The sequence below is a fragment of the Molothrus aeneus genome (assembly GCF_037042795.1).
Source record: "Molothrus aeneus isolate 106 chromosome Z unlocalized genomic scaffold, BPBGC_Maene_1.0 scaffold_33, whole genome shotgun sequence".
NCBI classification, from domain to species: domain Eukaryota; kingdom Metazoa; phylum Chordata; class Aves; order Passeriformes; family Icteridae; genus Molothrus; species Molothrus aeneus.
Genome location: NW_027098761.1, coordinates 3,468,795 through 3,474,794, shown reverse-complemented (window position 1 = coordinate 3,474,794; position 6,000 = coordinate 3,468,795).

The following is a 6,000-nucleotide window of genomic DNA, read 5'->3' as shown; positions in this document are numbered from 1 at the left end:
CTGGTTGACTAGTTCTAACCTCTATACTGCAATAATCAGTTCCATCTCAGAACTGGAGTGTGTTCTCAGCAAACAAGGTAATTTTAACTGGATATTGTTGTAGCAGAAATACATAATAGACGCCTTTGACTAGAGGTTATATCCTGAGCTAGTCGAAATACATAATAGACGCCTTTGACTAGAGGTTATATCCTGAGCTAGTCAATACAGATTTTAGTGGGACTGTTTCCCTGAAGGAGTAATTTCATTGCAAGATACAATAGTAACTCTTTTCTACATTCTCTGAATGATCACATCTCTGTACTGTTGGAACAGATCCATTTTCTTTAACAGCTGATAGGATATTTTATCCTTTCAGTATACAGAGCCATGGAAGCTGAAGGCTGGAGAGTGTTTCTGCAGTTTATTTACAGTGAGAACTGATACACGTTCCCTTGGTCCATCTGCATTGCTGCCATCCCTGGTTCTTTATTAACCTCTACTTTTAGAGTCTCCACATTTTTGTCACAGAAAAAAGGATACAAGAAGAGGGATACTTTATGTGAATAAAGGGAAATAGCAGGACAAAGACAAGATGATGCATTTTCCAAAAGGCTAAACACTAAATTGGTATAAAAGTTGCCATTCAAACAAATGTCTTTAGATTCAGTTGCAGGCACTTTCTTCTTTGATCATGCTGTTTTCAAGAAATTGAAAATTAAAAAGCAAAGTTTGAACAGTGCTTCAGATTCTGTATTCTGTGTTTCAGAATATTTACAGATTCCATCTTGTATAAATGAAAAAGAACAGGATATTACAAGAAACCGGAACTAATAACCTGCTCCGTGTTTCCTTTGTGGTGATGTTTCTTAAAGATGCACAGTCCTGGCTTTTTGGACACTCACTTATCAGTGCAGCCAGGAACTGCTTTGCACAACTGATGGACAACCTGAGCCTTCTGATGGAGACAGTTCAAGGGAACGCTCGCGGGTGCAGAGCCTACCTGGAGAGGGACTCCCTCACACAGAGGCTGCCTCGTGGGCTCCAGACAGTAAATGCCCAGGCCCTGGAAACTGGATTGTATGACAGACTGCCCAGCACAGTAAGCAGATTTACAGTCCCCCTTCAGGAAAATAGGTTTACAGCAATGGTGAAGCTCCCTCGATAGCAGCATTTATTTGGTTTCAGGCTGGTAATGAGTCCATGACAATGAAGTACTACTACATGGGCACTAAGAACTAGATTTGTCACACATTAGAGTGTGAATAGGTCTTTTTGTTTATTGACAAATGATTTCTGGAGGAGGCTTAGTGAAGTCGGCCGGCAGATGGTGAACGCCCAGGCTAGCCGGCCAGCCCGCCTTCAGCCAAAGGGATGTTGCCGTGCAGGACTGCCACTCCGCAGGAGGAAGAGGCGACTCTCCAGCTAGTGGCAAAATAGGGCTTATTGAGCCCCCGGAGGGACCAAGCACACCCAAGCGATCCAGGAACAACAGAGCCCCGAGGGCGGGGAAACACTGCGTTTTTAAAGGCAGTGGGAGGTAGGGGTGGTAACAACACATGAACAAATCAGAGTCTGGGGAAGGGGGATACATAGGTGACAGACATAAAAGGAGAACCAATTCTAACAAACGGAGGGAGGGCCCCCGGCCCCTGAACCAATCACCCGACGCTCTGGCTAGAAGGTTCTAGAGATAGAGGCAGGAGTGCCGGGTGACTGGCAGGCAGCCGGGGGCGGGGAATTAAAAAGATACATCGGTAACTGGGGCAACCGGGGAGGCGTTGGGAGATTGACAAGTAACTGTGGAACGGAGGGGAACAAAGGCAGAACCATTAACATCATAACATGGGGGAAACAGAACATACTAGACACAAACTACAACAGGTTAGCGTATCCAAGGAAAAGATTTTTTTTTCAAGTTCTATCAGATCTGTATTAGCTTATAAGAACAAATTTGCTTTTGGCTTGATGTAAGTGTTAAGGTTGCTTTTTATTATTGTTTCCTATTTTCTCATGTTTACCATCCTTTCTTTCAGTAAAGATAACCTTCTTCCCTTTAACCAAAATGAAAAGACAAACACTTTCTCTCATAATATTTTATAGTAGACTTTAGGTGAAAATAGTAGTTCTTTGTAAACAGAATTTGCAGTAACCCTTGGTAGGTGACAGGTTCAGACTTTTGTGTATGTCTTTTAGAGATAGAGGAAAAAATGATGGCTTTGTCTTCACTTTCTTGGGTCTTAAATATTATTCATTTTATTGCTAAAATAGCAGACTTTATAGCCCATCAACTTGTTTTTGTTTGCTGACAGAGAAACATAGCAATCTTGCAGCAAGAAGTATTTGGATTTTTACAAAGGCTTCATGCAGCAGAGGTAGAGTCCCACTCACTGCACCTGCAGCTTGCAGAATGCAGATGGGCTTTCAACGAGATGCAAAAAGATGCTGAAAAAGCCTGCAGACTGCAAGAGCAATTAAATGAACTTCAGCGTGTAAGTACATTTGACTTGGAGACTCTCTTGCTTAAAAGAGATTCTCCTTTCTACACATTTTTTGATTTGTTTTATTTTGGAAAACAAGCATAAAATTGATTTCCTTTCAATAGAATTTTCCAGAAAACTTGTCCAGTAAATGTCACTAAACTAGAAGACAGATGTATTTAGAAATACCCTTTTCCCACTGGAGTTTCCTTTTGATTTGTAGAAGGAGGTATCCTGTATGAATGACAGTTTGGTCTTCAGCAATGCAGGTTCTCCCATTTGTTGGAAATGTTGATGTGATTTATGTATCCTAAAAGAAGATTTCACTTCCACAGAGTAAAGTCAGCTGGAATGAACATATTCAATAAGACTGTTCATGAGAAGTTCAGGAAATACAAATGCAGCAGTTTAAACTCTGAATGGATGTTGACAAATAACATAATAATGGATGTTGTTATGATAAAAACAATACAAATTTTACTGGGTCATGTTTCCCTGAAGAAGTTACTTTACGGCAGGGGGAGAAAAAGCCTTCTCCAACATTGTCAGTAGCACAAATGCCCAAAATTCCCCTGAATCTTTTGCTGTTGCTGATTGACTTACTGAGACACTGTGGGTTCCCTAACCTGAAGCCTAGTTGGTAGAACCTGTCAGGGTGTCCCAATCCAAACACTTCCAAGCAGAGAATGTCTGCTAGATGATGTCTCACCCATTGTCCTTCCTAGTCTTAGCTAGTGAAATGGATTTTTTTTTTAACTCAAAAATCTCTAATCATCTTCAGTTTTGTTCTTAACAGGTTTTATTCCCTTAGTGTTTTGGGACAGTTAGATGAAACTTGCCGCATTTTAGATTGTAGTTGAAATGTAGATGATGACTTTCCTTGAAGAATTATTTCCTCTATCTGGAACAGTTTTTGGAGGAGAAGAACAGTCCACAAAGATGTTTACAAGGATTAATAAGCTATCCACTAAGTTTTTGAACATTGATCTGCGTATTTTTCCTTCTAAATATTGAAGTTTTGCATCCTAGGGTGCTACTTTGACAAGAATTATGAATGCCAAAACTTTCCATGAATGTTCTTTATAAAAAACACAGTAATTAACTGGTCTGCCATTTTACTGTCCAGTGATCTGTCTTCATGTTAAAAAAACTTCAATACTAATCCTAAGCATGCATTTGTTTTGGAATTTGCTAGGTTTGCAAGTGGAACTCACTTAGTGGTAGGGAAAGCACTGAATATAATTACAGAATCAGGCACAACTTCTTTCTCTTTCCAGAGAATCAACCAAGACAATGTACAGGAGGAGTCAGATAATGCTTTGCAGCGTGAGCATGAGGCACAATTGCTTTTACAAGAACACCAGCGACGGGTTCAGGAACTGAGCAATACACTGGAATTGCACTCATGTACCAACAAAGATAGAAGCCAGGTCTCCAATGTACCTCTGATGGTAATGTTATTCTTCTGGAACAGTCACCAGAGTTTCACCTTCTGTTCAACAAGCCAAATAGTGCAGTCCTTGTATAAATGAAATAAGAGGAGTAAATACACTACTCAGTCTGCTGAGAATTTTAGGCTACTGAGAAAACACTTCAAAGACTCCATTTTTTTTCTTAAGCTATGGATGTTTTATTTTCAACAATTAACGAAAAAGTCTTCAGTGGGGGTTTGATTTGGGCTTTTTACCTACAATAATTTTGTTTTCTAAAACTGGGGGGGGGGGGGGGAACGGGGGGGGGGGGTTCTGAGTCATTAATGCTTTTGCTAGGAAATTCATAAAACTTTAGTATGCAGTGGTCCAAATCTACTTCGCAATCAATTTGTCTTCCACGTTGGTCAGTAGCCAGTGGCATAAAGTGAGGTTTATTTGGGTTAAATAGCAACTCTGCTCTCTGCTGGCAGAGCCTCTCTAATGCAACAGAAGAGCTGAGGAGAAGAGACCAAGTTCTGGATCACCAGAATAGACTCTTGAAAGACACAGAGCAGGACCAGCAGCGGCTGCAGGAGACTCTCCAGGAGGCAGAGCGTGCCATCCAACAGGGAGCAATGTGAGCCCTGGGGCCTGGGGGATGTCACTTAAAATGTATAAAAACTGAAATTCCTACTTCCATGGGCAGGTTTTAGCCCTGGAAAGTGTAAGGTTAGAAGAGAAAAGTACATCTGTCTCCTTTTTTTTTGAAATTCAGACATAGTCTTCTAAAAGCAAAAGTGTTAGTTCAAAATACTAGGTCATACATTTTATGCAGTTATCCCCTAATAGTGCTCCAAATTCTGGGTGCTGAAATATCTGGTAAACAAAAGACCTGTGCGATCTTACTGATCTGACAACATCTCTTTGGCACATCCTTAAAGTTCTGTTTATTTAAGAAATGATTGTTTGTTCTCTGTGTTTCTCTGTGTTTCCATCTTGTTATAGGCAGATACCATTTAGTTATAGTAAATACAGAAGCATCAGCTAGGGGACAGGTCTTCACTGCCAAAGGGACTGAAACCCATTTTGGATCTCGCCTTTCCTGTGGTACAAGACAGATCTTCCAGCTGATTTCAGGGAGTTTTGGATTTACACCTAATCCCCACACCACTTGCACCATCACCTGGAATGACAGAAAAGGCTCAGGCACTGGTTTTGAAAAGACTGGTGGTCAAAAGGAGCCCCCTTGACTTGAAGGAGCTTATTACTAACCAATTCTTACGCCATATGGTGAGATTAAAATAAAACAACAACTTCGCAGACTTTGTTTCTAATACTTACCATAGTATGAAGCATGTATTATGAATATTGTTGTTGTTCCATGGCTAGGATCTAAAAAAATTTTAGTCATACATGGGTTCATTTGACCTCTGAAGACCAACGTCTGAGAAGCTGTAAGGGCTTTATGCACGAGGGAAATAATGCAATTTGTATAATCCTCCATGAAATGTTTAACAAGCTCATTAAAATGACAAATGTTATTTGGTAGGATTTGATCCAAGCAGCTGTCACCTGCAGAAGGATTTGTTCTAGAATGCTTGCCCTTTCCATTGTAATCACCCCAATCTATTTTGGACATTCTTCTTTGTGGCCACACATATATCCAGAAAAGATTATTTTCATGTGAAGAGACTTTAAAAATGGCATTTTCTTTCTGTATATAGCAACTGAAAACCAACAAAGATAACTTTCCCTTCATTGTTCTAGCAGCTCTTCACAACTAATAGGGTTTTTTTTCTCCCTTTGGAACATAAAAGCAAAGCAGATGAAATAAACAGATTCTGTCAGTGTTTTCCAATACAAGAATATAATACCATCCTGCTAGAGACTTTTAATGACCTCTATATCCAAGCCATGACAGTTTTGATAGGCATATAATTAGATCAGTTTTAATTGCTTATCCTCAACAGAAGCATCTTTCATTTGGAAATGCACCAAATGCACCAATATGAACTATTTTTAGGGTTTGCATTGGAGTTTATCAATAATTTATCAACAATTTAAACAGTTTATCAACAATTATTTTACAAGACATCAAAACCATAAAGTAGCTGAAGATTAATTTGTAC